The 16,919-nt window shown below is 42.2% G+C and overlaps 2 non-coding genes across 2 annotated transcripts; one reads left to right on the forward strand and one right to left on the reverse strand.

Annotated features, from left to right (window-relative positions):
- Positions 1-593: 593 nt before the first annotated feature.
- LOC120254547 lies at positions 594-700 on the reverse strand. Its single transcript, XR_005534653.1, has one exon. It is a non-coding gene; the product is annotated as a small nucleolar RNA R71 (small nucleolar RNA).
- A 14,734-nt stretch (positions 701-15,434) lies between these two features.
- Positions 15,435-15,541, forward strand: LOC120254548. Its single transcript, XR_005534654.1, has one exon. It is a non-coding gene; the product is annotated as a small nucleolar RNA R71 (small nucleolar RNA).
- Positions 15,542-16,919: the final 1,378 nt, after the last annotated feature.

Here is a 16,919-nt window from a genome sequence, read left to right on the forward strand (position 1 = left end):
GGATAAAACCATTGTAAAAATGATGCTCAATACATGTGAAACTTATAGAGAAGTATGTTTACTCAAGCACCTATCAAACTCCCCCACAATTAAGCCTTTGCTTGTACTCAAACAAAACTAAACATTGCACTCATGAAAAGAAAAAAATAGTGCTTAGCCTTAGATTCACCATGAGAGTACAAGAATAAAATTCAAAAATCATGGAGAGAGTCAAACACTAGATAAAACAATCAATATTTTAGCAAACAATCCAATCAAAAATGAAAGTAATGAAGTCCAAAAGTGTGTGTGTGAAAAACTCAATTCATGTCAACACTGTGTCAACTACAAAGTTCTTATTAAAACGAGACTTATTTATATAAAAAAAAAAAGTAGTAGCTTCATACAACCTCTAAGGTAGCCCTTTCCTGAGCGATACCCACTCATCTTGGATTATTACTTCGACACCCGTGCACTTACGGTGTACACACATATTCAGACGTGTTAGAGACCGAAGCAATGGCTACATTCATTACCTAGAGCATCGATCACTACATGGGAGGAAAATGGTAGAAGCCTTTCTTGCCTGATATTTCCCTCCCGGAAAATTTGCAAAGCTTAGGAAAGAAATATCTTCTTTTGTGCAAATGGAATTGGAGTCTCTATGTGAGACATGGGACAGGTTCAACGAGCTCCTGCGGAAATGTCCTCAACATGGGTTCCCCGGTAGATGATTATTCAGACTTTCTATAATGGGTTAAACCCGAGCACAAGACAGTTACTTGATGCTGCAGTAGGAGGTACCTTAGGGAGCAAGACCCCGGATGAAGCCCGGATTTCTCATTGAAGAAATGGCTATGAATAGTTATCAGTTGAATGCAAGTGATAGGAAGAAAGTAGCTGCACTTTATGAGATTGACGCAGTTACTTCATTGGCAACCCAAAGTGGAGTGTTTGAGCTAGAAGTTAGACACTCTAACTTCTAATAGAGTGGTGGCCATGACTAGTTGGATAGGATGTGGGGAAGGTCATGCTTTATCTGATTGCCTGATATCCATTGGTGGTACATCCTCGGCAGAGCAAGTAGATTTCTGGGGTAATGGAATGAGAAATGAAGGTAATCCATATAGTAACATCTATAATCCGAGTTGGGGAATTTCCACACACCCGTGTGGATGCATTCAGAGAGAGTCACAGGCTATCCCGAGAGCACACAGGGGCGTGTGTCTACCCTTGTGAAGCTTCCCTGTGGAGTCACATGGGCGTGGGTAATTTCCACACGTCGTTGTCGATGTGCAGGCAATGAACAACAGTGACTTTTTCTTTATAAAACACTCGTGTCCCTTTGTTTTTTAACTCCCAAACACTTAAACAATGCCCTTCTTGACTTTCTCGACTTCTCATCATCTATATATAGAGTTATAGGCTTGTTTGCCGGCTGTATTAAAGGTTTTTCATCTTCACTTCGTCTGTAAGCCCTTTTCTTCTTTCCTTTTGCAAGACTTGATTTATTTCGGTGAAACTGGTGATTCTTGTTTCGTTTTCATGCTTATATGGTAGGTGCATATCGTATATGTGATGAACATGCCCTTACCAGAGCTAGTCAAGGCCGAGGATGATGCAGCAAAGGGTTCTCCACCTATGCTTGAGTTACAGCCAGAGCATGATAAGACAAAGGCATCCCTTATAGCGCAGGAGCCTCCACCAGTTCGGATATTCTATGCGACTCGAGCCCATGATCAATTTTAGAGGCTCGAGATCACTGTAGGTATATTACACACAGATTTGGTTGAGGTTCGCACCATACAGGTCGCGTACCACACCGGGGTTATGGCGTGTCTCGACATATTATAGTAGTTACTCGAGCGAGACGTGACTTTACCATTTGTTATGCAATTGACGACTCCTTAGGCATTCTTAGTACCACCATCACCAATGGCAGCACGAGTTGATGCGTCTTTTTTTAGTTCTTTATGTTTTGATAAATTATTTTATTTTCCGTATTTTATTTTGTACTTGTACTACTCAGAAAAGGATATTCCTTCTAAGTTTATCTTCATTTTGTTGTCTTGAGTTGTATTTCAATGTTTTATCTTTATATACTCGAGTTTTATTTTGTTTTTGTTGAACTATATTAAATCCCCCTTGTGTCTATGTGTAGATGGTCTTGTGAGTATGAAAATTAAGGACTAGTCATAGACATGGTCAATGTGATTTTCACATGGCCGTGTGTGCTCTACAACCCATTGGAACTCAACCCTCAAGGAATATAGCTCCATCAAACATACCATTAAGAGTTCAGGGGAGTATTGTTTCAATTGCCCACCTTCACATTTGGTCTTGAATGTTATACTTTTTATTATGCTTGCACGCGTACATTGATGGTAATGTACATTTTCAGTGTGGGGGTGTGGGGGAGAGTTCATATTACACATGTACATTACACAAGTTTTGACTGAAATTACATGCTAACGTAGGCAACGGTAGTTCACTTTAGTTATAGTGGTTTTATTCTTAAGTTAGGAGAATTTTTAACATTGAATGTTCTCATGCTCTAGTTTTTACTTGAATTTTTAGGAATTTATTAACGATTGACGCTTGTTGCACTACTCACTGATGAAACCTTGTGGAAACTCAAGTTCAATGTTTAAGGGACTAGTTCAGTTGCTCTTTGTTGTGTTAATTTTGTTTTAAAAAAACAGAAAGAAAATTGTTTATTTTGGTTGTGCATTTGGGGTTGAAAAAGCTACCACCTATGAAGCATGAAGCTACTCTCATAAATCGGATACTAGTCATGTCCTAATAAGAGAAAGAGCTATCTCATGGAATAAGTGAAAGCTACAACCCCGGTAGATAGAGCTACCACTTCGAAAGTGTGAAAGCCACCATAGCAGTGGCTTCGGAAAGGGCTACATTAGAGGATGTGTGAAGCTACTACCGTCTCTTTGCTTTGTTTTGTTTATAAATAAGTCTCTTATGCTTAAAACTTTGACGAGTATACATTAGGTCAACTTGAGTGTGTATACACACACTTACACAATTTCGGGGTTGTTGTCCTTTTTTTATTCGAGTTTTTAGCTATAGCATTGATTTTTCATAGTTAGTGTTGAAATTCCCTTTATTTGTAGAATGCTTCCCTTGCATGCTTTGGTGGACCTAAGGCCAAGCACTTTCAACATTTCCTTCTCCTATGATTTATTGTTTTATTTTTGCTTGAGGACAAGCAAAAGCTTAAGTGTGGGATAGTTTGATAAGTGCTTGTCTATTAGTAATACTAAGTATTCTTTTCTTACGATGATTATTACTTTTCTCAGATTTTATCGCTAATATATGTGTGTTTGTTTTCTTTTGCGCATACAGGGTTGCACAGTTGACACGTCCGAATATGCGTGTATATACGACAAGTGCACGGGTGTCGAAGTAATAATTACCCCGGTGAGTGGGTAGTCGAATCCACAGGGAACAGAAGAATTAGTATTAACCAATTCTTAATTATCTAGTCGAAATCAATGGATATGATGAAATGAACTAATTGCAAGAGAATTAATAAGCAAGCAAGCGAGCAAGAAAACGAGTAAAGGAGATCTCAATCAATAAAGATGAGGTATCCGGGGAATGCTCCCCCTAGGATCTAACATGAAGCTCACGATTCGCTAAATGCTTCTAAACTGAGTCTAATGAGTCGAGATAATCCAAGAACAACCGGTCCTTGCCTCCAAGCAACCGGTACTAGTCCCCTACAAGGTCCTGGTGGAGAAATCACTCAGTCTCAACACCTCACACCCCATATGACCGCAATACGCTCTAGGGACACCTAAGAGTGAAACCGATTCCTAAGGATAGATCCAACCCTAATTCCCGGCGAAGGATCTCTAACCCCCTACAAGGTCCCGGCGGAGAAATCTCTCAATCTCACGCCTCACACCAAATATGGTTGCATAGAGTTTAGGGAATACGGAGATAGGAAACACTCGATCGGAAGGGAGAGGGGACACTCCACTATCTCATGACTCACCCTCTCAACCCTCTTTAACCTTGACGTTCTAACTCTAATGGAGACCTCTCTCACATCAATGTAACAAATCATGCAAATCCAATCAACCTCAAGGATTAATTAAAGAAGCAAGCAATGGGAATGCAAGGTTAAAACTCAAATCAACTCGAATTAATAGAAACATAAAGCAAATCATTACAAAAACATAAATCCTAGGGTTCACATGCCCAAATACCTACTAAGGTTTAGCCCTCCATGGAGCAATTTACAAAACAATGATTATTACAATGAAAAGCAATGAAAGCCATGAAGTAAAACCCCCTTAAATTCGTGATGATGGCCTTAATGGGTCGCCCAACGTTTTGAAGAATCCTTCTCCGAGCTAGGTCGCGAAGGTTCCCTCTTTGCTATAGCGGAGAGAAGATCGATCAAAGTTGGTGATGGGCGCTTCAATATTGCCAAAGACCTCCTCAAAACCCTAGCCGCCTTGCCTTCAAAGTGCTCACGAAAACACTCGCCAAAAGTCCCTCCAAAATAGGGCAAACGGCCTATTTAAAGCCCAAAATCGCGCCTGTCACATGCCCTCAAGCGCCCGTGTGGATTTTCCACGCGGCCGCGTGGGCTGCAGGAATTTCCGCGCGGGCGCGTGAACAGTAACTTGATACAACACTGCTACAATAAAATTGCTACAATACTTTTCACAAAACGCGATCGAAATACTCTTCTCTTGAGGCCACATGTCCGGGCACATGTCCATGTGCTAGGCTATAAAACTTTTCTTCATCGACGTATCTTTGAGAGGTCTTGCAATCTTCACAAAGAGAAGCAACATGAAGATGTGGCTGCCTTTGTGCCGTTCCAACTAGTGAATTGACTTGAATCTTCTTGGAAGTCGGCATACATCTCAACGTTTATGAACTCCTCTCGTGTCTTGGTCCTTGAATTAAACAAGAACTCCCAACATTGTGTCTTTATAGGCTATCTTTGCTTCCTTTTTACTCTTCAAGGCATTCACAACCTATATGCATAAAAGAACACCAAATACACAATATGAGACATAAACCACAGTAAAAATGATGCTCAATGCATGTAAAACATATATAAAAATATGTCTACCCAAGCACTTATCAACAGTCAAGTATAGAAGAAAGAAGATAAAGTAGATTGCGTCTGTAGTTTAGTTGATGTAATTTGGAGTGAACAAAAGTGAAGACACAAGTTGTGATCAAAGACATGTGAGTGTGTGCCAACCTCCATTGTGTTCAAGGAAATATGAAAATTGGAGGGGCACAAAGGCAGTTACACTCATGTGTTCTGACTTATGCAAAGCTAGCAAGATGTCATCAAATGTGCTTTTATTTGAAGATGCAATGTAATCTACAGGATGGACATGTGCCCGTTTATGTTGTCTCGATGAAAAGTGTGGATTCGGGAGTATTTTGGCAGGGCATTGTAGTAAGTACTGTAGCAATTTACTGTAGTAGTTACTGCTCACAAGCCGCTGAAAATCAATTTCCTAGTGGAAATTTCACAGTCCCGTGTGTTTGCCCTATTTTAGCTGTATTTAAGTCACGATTTTAGCCCGATTTCAAAATTCCTTTTTCTATCTTTTGGCTATATTTTCTCCATCTTTCGAGGCGCCTGCGGCTAGGATTTGGAGAGGCTTTGTCTAGGCTTTTGGATAGGTTTATGGCCTTCGACACCATGTTTCCTTTAGAAGAGACTTATTGGGGGAGCTTTCGTCGGCACCGGTCCGGCGAGGTGTGCCCTTGGCTTGATAAAGGGACCTTTGGAGAAGATGCGGCAACTCCACAAGACCATCGATACGAACACCAAGGGGGTTTTATTTATCGATTGCATATTTTTACTTTTGATTTTATTATTGATTGTATTTTGCTCCATGGAGAGCTAAACCCTTAGTGGGTACTTGGACTTGTAAACCCTAGGATGATGTTGTTTCTTTGAACTTTTATTATGCATTCTTTAATTGATGTTTTAATTGAGATCTAATCTTGAATTCTTGTTGAGTTGATTTTCCCTTAGAGTGACACTAGGGTTGAGAATCAATTTTAGTAATCCTTGTTAATGAGTGACACACCATGAGGGTTAGACAATACTAGATTGGAGAGGGTTGAGAGGGTGAGTCGAAAGGTAGTGGAACGTCCCCTTTCCCCTCCGGTACGATTTATCCTACCTCCATATTCGAAGAGTTCTTTGAGGTCACATTAGAATGAAGTGCTACGAGATGAACTCCGCTGGGGCTTAGTTGCGCAAGCAATAGAGTGAAGCATTGAAGCAACAGATTGAAGAGCGTTGTTGAAGCACCTGAGGTTATGGAGGTTGAGGAAAGAACAAAAGGAAAAGAGATGGCACCCCCACTTTACAAGCCAAGAATCCTTTATCCTTCAAGGATGAAGAACGACCATAATCATGAGCAATACAAGAAGTTCTTGGGGTTACTCAAGAAGTTGCAAATTAACATCCCATTTGTGGAGGCATTTTCTCAAATTCCTCGGTATGCAAAGTTCCTCAAGGACCTCTTGACCAATAAGAGGAAATTCAAGAAGAGTGCATCTGTAATCATAGATGCAACTTGTTCGGTAGTATTGCAAAAGAATATGCCGAACAAGAAGAAGGAGCCCAGAAGCTTTATCATTCCATGCAACATTGGTAATTTGGGTGAAGAAAAGGCATTGGCAGACTCAGGGGCTAGTATTAACATCGTGGCTTATACATTCTTCCAAAAGCTAAGCTTGGGAGAGCCTAGGGCCATTTGAATGGCATTACAATTGGCGGACCGAATGGTCAGACATCTGAGGGGCATTATCGAAGATGAACTTGTGAAGATTGATAAGTACATATTTCCTGTGGACTTTGTAGTGTTGGATGTTGATGAGGATGAGGATGTACCGCTGATACTTGGGAGGTTGTTCTTGCATACTTCCAAGGCTCTCAATAACATGGACGACTAGGAGTTGACTTTACGAGTTGGGGATGACAATCTTAGATATCGCCTTGCCAAAGCCATGATACATTCTCTAGATTTTGATGATACTCTTTACTTTCTTGACACTACCGATGAACTAAAAGATGAATATGTACAGGAAATGATGAATCCGGACCCATATGAAGGGGTGCTAGATCAAGGAGTGGAGAATAAAGAGGTCTTGATGCTTAGTCTAGAGACAAGGTGTAACCTACCCCGGGGTTCATGAAGAAGATGATCCAGAAGATGAAGCGTGTAAGGAGATGTCACAAGAAATGCCCCAAGGCTAATGGGGACGAGCAAGAATGGACTAAGGGTGATGAACCCTTGTGCGGTAACAGACTTGATAACTCTCCCTCTACTTTTAAAAGACTATGTTCATCATACTTTCAGGTTATGGGTAAAAGGTAAACCTTTATCTATGAGCCCCTATGAGGTAAGGTCAAGTAAGTCAAGCTAAGTGACGTTAAACATGCGCTTCTTGGGAGGCAAGCCATGTTTTTCCTGTTTTTCTAGGGTGTAGTTAGTGTTTGCATGAATGAAAGCTTGAGTGTTGGTGCCTTGATCTTTTACATGTTATTGTTGTGATTTTCTCATGGATTATTTGTATTATCATGTGCTTAATTGTGTGTGACGAAGTTTTCTTGGTCGTTTGAGCATGTTTTTCATGTTTCTCTGGATAGTTTTGCATAGTTTATGTAGGCTCTGAATAAATGTAAATGTTCAGAAATTTTTTACAAAGGCTATAAAGTTTTCTAAGTTATCCAGAGAAGACACACGGACGTATGAAAATTCCACATGGCGTGTGTTTTCATTTAGAGGTCATCGAGAGACGATACAGGGGTGTGTATCTTCCCCTATGAACGACCTTCTGATTGTCACATGTCCGTGCCAAATTTCTGACGGGCATGTGTTTCTCTGCAGAAATTCAGAGCTCTATCGCGAGAAAACACAAGGGCGTGTGTTTGCCCTGTGTCTGACCTTGCGATCTACACGCGAGCGAGGATAATATCCACACACCCGTGTGATTTCATATAGAAAGTTCTCTTCCATCCCGAGAAGACACATGGGTGTGTGAGTGCCCCTGTGAGTGGCCCATGTAAAGATCCACGGTCATGTGGAATTTCCACACCGGCATGTGAAACACTTAGAGAAATTCTCGTGTGGATGGAGGAGCCACAGGCGTGTGTTGGTGCTCTTGTGGGTCGGGCACTCGGGCTTAAGGAATTTGCACACGCCCGTGTGGTTGCATTCAGAGCCAAAGAATGCCATCCTGAGAGCACACAAGGGTGTGTGTCTGCTTCTGTGAGGCTTTCTTGTGGAGTCACACGGGCGTGGGTAATTTCCACATGTCTGTGTGGATGTACAGAATTAAAAAGGCAATAATTTCTCTTTGTAAATCTTGTTTGCCTTTTCATTTTCACACTCCCAAACACTTTGAGAACACATCCTCATATTCTCCAGACTTCGCACCATTGATTTAGAGAGATTTTATTCGAGTTTTCTGGCCGATTTCAAGGTTTTCATATTCATCTTTCCGGTAAATCCTCATTCTCTCTATTGTTCACCATACTTGATTTTATTCTATTAAATCTGGTGAATGTGCTTTGTTTTGATGTTTAAATGATCGATTCTTGCTTTAGGAGAACTTTAGAATGAATTTATGATGTATTTTTTAGTGTATTGCGTAGTGGCTTTGCGGCTTTCTGACAAGGTCCCCTTGCGTATATCCCGCAAGTACACGGGTTTGTCGAAGTAATAATCCCGGGTGAGCGGGGTCAAATCCACAGGGAGTAGGGAGTAAAAACACTTAATTTGATTCTTAGCTATGTGAAAAATCAATGATAAGGAGCGTGATAATGATTCATTTCTCAACAATAAAAGCAACAAGAAAGAGAGCAAAAGTAAAAAAGGGGGTAAGGCAATCGATAAAGATGGGGTACCCAGATAATGCTCCACCTAGGATAATTGTTTCAAGTGCAAGAACCCTGTATTATGCTTCCTAATCAGTGCAATGGTGAGTCGTGGAAATCCTTAATTACATAGTCCCAAATCTAAGTTAAACTATGCCTAACTCTATACATGTCCCGGAGGAGAAATCGAACAATCTCAACACCTTGCACTCGCATAGAGTTGCAATGAGCTCTAGGGATTCCAAGTGATAAATCTCTTCCTTATAATAGACCTAACCCTTTGGTCCAGGTGGAATGTCTCTAACCACAATTGAGCCCTAAATACTAAGATCACCTCAACGCTTCACTCCGTTGCACGCGCAACTAAGCCCCAGCGAAAGTTCATCCCTTAGACTATTCACTCTATTATGGCCGCAAAGAACTCGAGGAACGGAGGTAGAATCTATCACGCTGAAGGGGAAAAGGGACGCTCCTGTACCTCTCGACTCACTCTCTCAACCCTCTCCAACCTAGCTTTGTCTAACGCTCGTGGTGTGTCACTCACTCACAAGGTTACCAACAAGAACTCTCAACCCTAGTGTCACTCTAGGGGAAATGTTCATACAATCAAGCATTCAAGGTTGGAACTCACAATAAACATCAATTTATTGAAAGCATAATAAAGAGGTTCAAAGAAACAAATAAATCCTAGGGTTCACAATACCCGAGTACCTACTAGGAGTTTAGTTCTCCATGAAGCTAAGTACAATCAAAGAAATAGAATGTAAAAGCAATGAATCCATAAAGAAACCCCCTCGATAGTCGTGTTGATGGTCTTGTGGAGAGTCCTCTACTCGTCGCAAGGGATCCTTTGTCCGGCCTAGGATACACCTCGCCGGATTAGTGCCGACGAAAGTTCTCCCAATAACCTTCTTCCAAATGACGTGCGATGTCAAAGCCGTAGAACCTCTCTAAAAACATAGCCAATGCCCCTTGAAACCCTAGCCGAAGCCCTCTCGGAAGTTGGGGAAAAGATGGAGAAAAGAATACCAAAATCGGGGCGAAATCGGCTTTAAATAGCGCTGGAATCGAGCGACTCCACGGGCGTGGATGCTCCACGTGCCCGTGCGGAATTTCCACACGGGCGTGGATAATTTCCACACGCCCGTGTGGATTCCTGTTTCTCTGGTTTCTCGGTCGGCTATGAACAGTGCTACTATAGTACATACTACAATGTTGCTACAATGCTCTGCTACAGTATTCGACCTGAATAGCTTCCCAATTCCATACTTTCATCGGGGTAATGCAAACGGGCACACATTCACGTCGTGGATCACTTGCTTCTTCAATGGTGTACACATTGGTGGAACTCTTGTTCTATGTGCATAAGTCAGAATGCTCGAGTGTGACTCCCTCTGTGCCCCTCCAAATGGATGTGCCAACTCGAATACGAGGAGGTTGGCACACATTCTAGCATCTCACATCGACCTATGTCTTCGCGTTTGAACCTTAGCCAGATCTCCTCCAAAATCGGTGCATTGTGATCCACATTGGCCTATTTCCTTCATACTCGGCCTCACAACCCTACCTGCATAAAAATAACATAAAAACACACATATTAGTGTAAAAACCTAATAAAAGTAATTATCAACACAAGGAAAGAATGCTTCGCATTCATATCACAGAAGCACTTATCAAACTCCCCCATACTTTAGCTTTTGCTTGTCCTCAAGCAAAAATTAAAAATGTTATGTGCATCAATGAAGAAGATATTGGAAGTGCTTGGCCTTAGGTTCACCAAAGTATACAAAGAGAGCATTCTATAAGTAAGGGAAATTCCAACACTAAATACGAAAAATCAATGCTCTAGCTAAAAACTTGAATCAAAAAGAAAACAAAACCCGAAATTGTGTGTGAACTCACTCAAAAACAACCCAAGGTATACTCCTCAAAGTTCTAAGTACAAGGGACTTATTTATCTACAAAAGTGACAACAATTTCAAGGAGGGCAGTAGCTTCACACATCCTCTAAGGTATCCCTTTCCAAAGCGGCCGCTAAGGTGGCTTTCACACTTTCGAGGTGGTAGCTCTTTATACCAGAGTGGTAGCTTTCACTCATCCTATGAGATAGCTTTTTCTCTCATTACAGCATAGCTAGTAGCCGACTTATGAGAGTAGCTTCATACTACATAGGTGGTAGCTCTTTCCACCCAACAAGTACAAATAATAAAACTATTTTGTTCTTTCTTTTCATTTTCCATTTTTTTTTAAGAATTTAGCACAAGAAAATAAACCTAACTAGTCCCTTTAACATCGAACATGAGTTTCCAATAGAGTTCAAAGAGTGAGTAGTGCACTAAGTATAAATCGGGCAAAAAATTCCTAGAAATTCAAGCAAGAACTAGAGCATGAAAACATTCAATGTTAGAAATTCTCCTAAACTCAAGAATACAATCATTTCAACTAAGGTGAACCGCCATTGGCTATGTGAGCATATATCAATCAAGAACAATAGAAAAGATGTGTGCACTATGAAACTTCGCCCCACACTTAAGTTGTACATTGTCCCCAATGTACACATTCAAGCTCACTCAAAATATAAATCATTCAAAAGCAAATATGGGAGAAGCAATCAAAACAATACTCTCTTGACTCCTAGTGAAACGTTTGATGAAGCTAGTTCATTGGGAGTAGGGTTCCAACGGGTTGTGAAGCTTACACGGCCAAGTACCTCAGTACCTTCGCCGTGCCCATGACTAAGTCTCAATTCCCAAGAAGACAAGACCATCTGCACGCATACATGAGGGGGTTCAGTGAAGCTCAATAAAGATAAAATAAATCGAGTGTATATAAAGGAGAAAGCAATGAATACAACTCGATGATGCAAAATGAAAATAAACTCAGAAGGGAAATCCTTTCTGAGTGAAAAAGTCTAAAACCAGGAAAAATAAAATAAAATGCAAGAAAGTAAAGGAAAAATCAAGTGTCGGTGCTCGCTCTCGGGGCTCCCTGTGCTCGCTGGTGAAGCACATAGTGGGTCTACCGGTGCCGGGGTAGAGGATGGAGGTGCTAGAGGAACTGAAGGGGCCGGAGGAGTCCTCAGCCGCAATGCAAATGATGAGGCGACGACAACGCGCCATGAACTCGCCATGAACTCTATGTACTGAGTGGCCTGCGTAGCCCTAATCTCAGCAATTTCTGCTCGAGCCTCAGCCACCTCTGCCCGTATCACTGGTAAAGCACTCTCGAGCCTCTCAGAATGATCATGGGCTCGAGATGGTGGAAATGTACGTACGGGGGGTGGTTCCTCTGCCACAGGAGGTGTCCCGGTCTCCATCGGTGCTGGTTGGGGTTCGGGAGTGGGCTGAGATGCACATAAACACCATTTGAATATTTACGGACTAACCCTATTAGCCTCATTGTCTCTAACCCAAGGGGTGCTGGTATTATTGCCTTCTCAGTTCCGCTAATTTTGTCTCGCAAACCCATCCCTACAATGAGTCTGGTAATATATGGACCTGAGAAGATGACACCCAATCTAGAATATTGTCCTTGATGCTTCAGATACTCCGCTAAAATATGGCCCATATGGACTGGTTCGTTCCGAACCATGGAGTACAAGTACAGAAGCTCTTGCTTGTTTATGACTCCCGTGCTATCACCGCGACCATTCACTGACTTGCTCATGATGGTGTAAAGATATCTGTAACTGGGTCGAGATAAACATGAGGCCTTAGATACTCCTGGTTCATATCGCCCCTTTCCACATAGTAATGTATACACCTGAATGGGAGATAGACCCGACATGTTGGAAGATTCTCATACTCCTCAGTTTCAGTATACTCTTCATCATATAGACCAAGTCTAGTGGGAAACTGTGTGACACTCATACTATGATGTTGCCCAAGGGCTCTGAACTGAATAGCGCCGACACTATCAAAATGAGCTTAAGAGCGGTCGAACTCAAACGAAGAAAGTACCTCCAAAGTGAGTGCGTGGATAGCGGGATCATTAATATTCAATAACTTGTGCCAATTACCAACCAATAATAATTTCTTGACCTCGTCAGCCATGTCATCCGCTAGTTGCACCTTTATAAGTAACCCAACATCTGGGATTCGCGTTTGACCAAACTTAAGCTTCTCTAACCGCTCAAACCGAGCTTTATGCGCAGGGAGTGTGAATTCCATGATTTCCGGCTCATGGGAAAGCTTACGAGGACGTTTGGCAACTGCTTTCTTCAATTTGGTGGCCATACCTGCATGTATTAAAAAAGAAAATCAATCAGTTCCATTCAAACTGCAGGAAGATAACAACATACGGCCGTGCGGAAATTCCACACGCCCGTGCACATCCTCGGGGCATGGAAAAAGCACGGCCCTTGTAGCCAATCTCCATGCCATACTCTCTATCTTAATTTCAGATCATCTTAAATACAAATCATAACCATTTTAACAAGAAGACGGTGTGTATTATCCATTTCAATAGTGGGTAATTAGTTAGATGCAAAGAAATCGAAGAAAAGAGGAAATTAAGGCCTACCAATGAGTTGAACCTAAACACCCCTACAATCCACCAACACTTAATAATTTATTCATGCAAACAAACTAAACTAAAAGATAAGAAAACTATAAACACTTGGGTTGCCTCTCAAGAAGCGCTTGTTTAACGTCACTAAGCTTGACGTACCTTGCTTACCTCACGGGGGTTCATGAATGAAGGTTGCCCTCTTACCCATAACTTGAAAGAATGATGAGCAAAGTCTCTTGAGGGTAGAGGGTGTACTATCGGGCTTCGGACCACCTAACAATTGTTCATCCAACCTTCTTAGTTCTTGTGCGTCTCCAATAGTCTTAGAGTATTTCCGGTGCCGTCTCCTAGCCCTCTTCATTTTCCGGAGCACCTTCTTCCATATCCCCGGGGTACATGTTACCTCCTCAGTCGAATAAACCTTCATATGGATCCGGGTTGAACATTTCTTCATGTATTCATCAACAAGCTCATCAGTAGTGTCTAGGAAATACAAAGCGTCATCAAAATTGAGAGAATGCCGCATGGCTTCAGTAAGGCGGTAAGTGAGTTTGTCATCTCCAACTCTCAGTGTGAGCTCTCCGCTGTCCATGTCAATCAATGCTTTAGAGGTCCGCAAGAACGGTCTCCCAAGTATCAAGGGTACATCCGCATCCTCATCGACATCTAGCACTACAAAGTCAACCAAAAAAATGTACTTGTCCACCTTGACAAGTACGTCTTCAATGATACCTCTCGGATGTCATACCGTTCGGTCCGCCAATTGTAAAGTCATCCGAGTAGGCCTAGGCTCTCCCAAGCCTAGCTTTTGAAAAAAAGTGCATGGCATGACATTGATACTTGCCCCTGAATCCACCAATGCCATTTCCTCACCTAAGTTGCTGATGTTACACGGAATGATGAAGCCTCCCGGGTCTTTCTTCTTGTTCGGCATGTTCTTTTGCAGCACCACCGAGCATGAAGCATCTAGCACCACTGAAGCACTCTCCTCCAACTTCCTCTTGTTAGTTAACAAGTCTTTCAGGAACTTCACAAACTTAAGCATTTGAGCTAATGCCTCTACAAAAGGAATGTTGATGTGGAGTTGCTTGAATAAACTCAGGAACTTCTTATACTGCTCATCCCCTTGGTCATTTTTCAATCAAGAGGGATAAGGGATTCTTGGCTTGAAAGGTGGTGATGCCACCTCTTTCTCTTTCTTTGCTCCCTCCTTAACCCCTACAACCTCGGGTGCGTGTTCTTTCGGCTTCTCACTAGGAAGCCTCCCTTCAACCTCACGACCACTTCTTAAAGTAATCGCCTTCACATGTTCTCTAGGGTTGGTTTCCGTATTGCTTGGTAAACTTCCATGTGGCCTTTCGGAAAGAGACTTCGCAATTTACCCCACCTGATTTTCAAGGTTGTGCAAAGAAGCGGTGTGGTTGCGAAGTGTAGCCTCGACTAATTCAAACCGTGTATTTGCAGATTGAACAAATCTAGCCAAATGCTTCTCTAACTCCGTCATTCAGGTTTCCAAGCCTGAAATTCTGTTTTCCACTTGTGGTGCTTGTTGTTGTTGGAAACCCGGTGGCCCCATGGCCTTTTGTGGTCCTTGGTTACTCCATGAAAAGTTGGGATGATTCTTCTAACATGAATTGTAAGTATTGCTATATAGGTTCCCTTGAGATCTCATGCCATTACCTACAAAGTCAACATTTTCTACTGATGAAACATCACCAAAAGAGATTGGGCAATCGGAGGGAGCATGTCCTCCACCACAACCGGTGCAATTGGTTACGGCCGCAACTCTATTCGAAGCTATGAGATCTAGCTTCTTACTCAGACTCTCTACTTGTGGCGCCAATGAGGTCACTGTATTGATTTCATGGATACCAGCAACCTTTTTCTTCTCCCTAGCATTCCATTGGTAACTATTTAACCCCATTTCCTCAATTAATTAATGAGCTTCATCGGGGGTTTTGCTACCTAAGGTACCTCCTGCTGCCCATCCAAGAGTTGCCTTGTACTCGGGTTTAAACCATTGTAGAAGGTTTGAACAATCATCCACTCCGGGAATCCGTGTTGCGGACACTTTCTCAGGAGCTCCTTGAATCTTTCCCATGTCTCGAATAGAGACTCCAATTCCAACTGAACAAAGGACGAGATCTCATTTCGAAGCTTTGCTAATTTTCTGGGAGGAAAATAACGGGCTAGAAAAGCTTCTACCATCTCTTCCCATGTAGTGATTGATGCTCGGGGTAATGAGTGTAGCCACTGCTTCGCTTTCCCCTTCAAGGAAAATGGGAAGGCTCTCAATTTGATGGCATCATCTGTAACCCCATTTATCATCAGCATGTCGTACACCTCGAGAAAGCTCTCTATATGACTATTTGGATCCTCATCGGCCAAACCGTTGAATTGTGCGGACTGCTGCAGCATATGGATGAATGCCGGCTTTAGCTCGAAGTTCTGAGCTATAATCGGAGGACGAACAATACTCGATTGTGTCCCCAACACTGAAGGTCTGGCATAATCGGATAGTGTTCGCTGTTGCTCATTCTGTCCTGCCATGTTTTCAGATTCCTCTCTTTCGAAATCAGCTGAATTATGCTGTTCTTCCATAGGTTCTTTCCCTTTTCTTCTAAGTGTACGTTCAAGCTCAAGATCTTCTTCAATCAATATTGATGGATTCCCTCGGGTCATAACCTGGAGCTGTACCAAAAAGAAAGAAAAAGAAAATCAGAACGATGATAGAATAAGAAGACGTGAAATAGAATATGTGGTGAAATAGCTAAGAAAACAAAGTGCAAAGTATCCCTAAACGCCTACTCCCCGGCAACGGCGCCAAAAACATGACAAGGTCCCCATGCGTATATCCCGCAAGTGCACGGGTTTGTCGAAGTAATAATCCCGAGTGAGCGGGGTCAAATCCACAGGGAGTAGGGAGTAAAAACACTTAATTTGATTCTTAGCTATGTGAAAAATCAATGATAAGGAGTGTGATAATGATTCAATTCTCAACAATAAAAGCAACAAGAAAGAGAGCAAAAGTAAAGAAGGGGGCAAGGCAATCGATAAAGATGCGGTACCCGGATAATGCTCCACCTAGGATAATTATTTCAAGTGCCAGAACCCTCTATTATGCTTCCTAATCAATGCAATGGTGAGTCGTGGAAATCCTTAATTACATAGTCCCAAATCTAAGGTCAACTATGCCTAACTCTATACATGTCCCGGAGGAGGAATCGAGCAATCTCAACACCTCGCACTCGCATAGAGATGCAATGAGCTCTAGGGATTCCAAGTGATAAATCTCTTCCTTATAATATACCTAACCCTTTGGTCCAGGTGGAAGGTCCCTAACTACAATTGAGGCCTAGATACTAAGATCACCTCAACGCTTCACTCCGTTGCAAGCGCAACTAAGCCCCAGCGAAAGTTCATCCCTTAGACCATTCACTCTATTATGGTAGCAAAGAACTCGAGGAACGGAGGTAGAATCTATCATGCCGGAGGAGGAAGGGGATGCTCCTGTAACTCTCGACTCACCCTCTCAACC

The sequence above is a fragment of the Dioscorea cayenensis genome, unplaced genomic scaffold (assembly GCF_009730915.1).
Source record: "Dioscorea cayenensis subsp. rotundata cultivar TDr96_F1 unplaced genomic scaffold, TDr96_F1_v2_PseudoChromosome.rev07_lg8_w22 25.fasta BLBR01000483.1, whole genome shotgun sequence".
Lineage (NCBI taxonomy): Eukaryota > Viridiplantae > Streptophyta > Magnoliopsida > Dioscoreales > Dioscoreaceae > Dioscorea > Dioscorea cayenensis.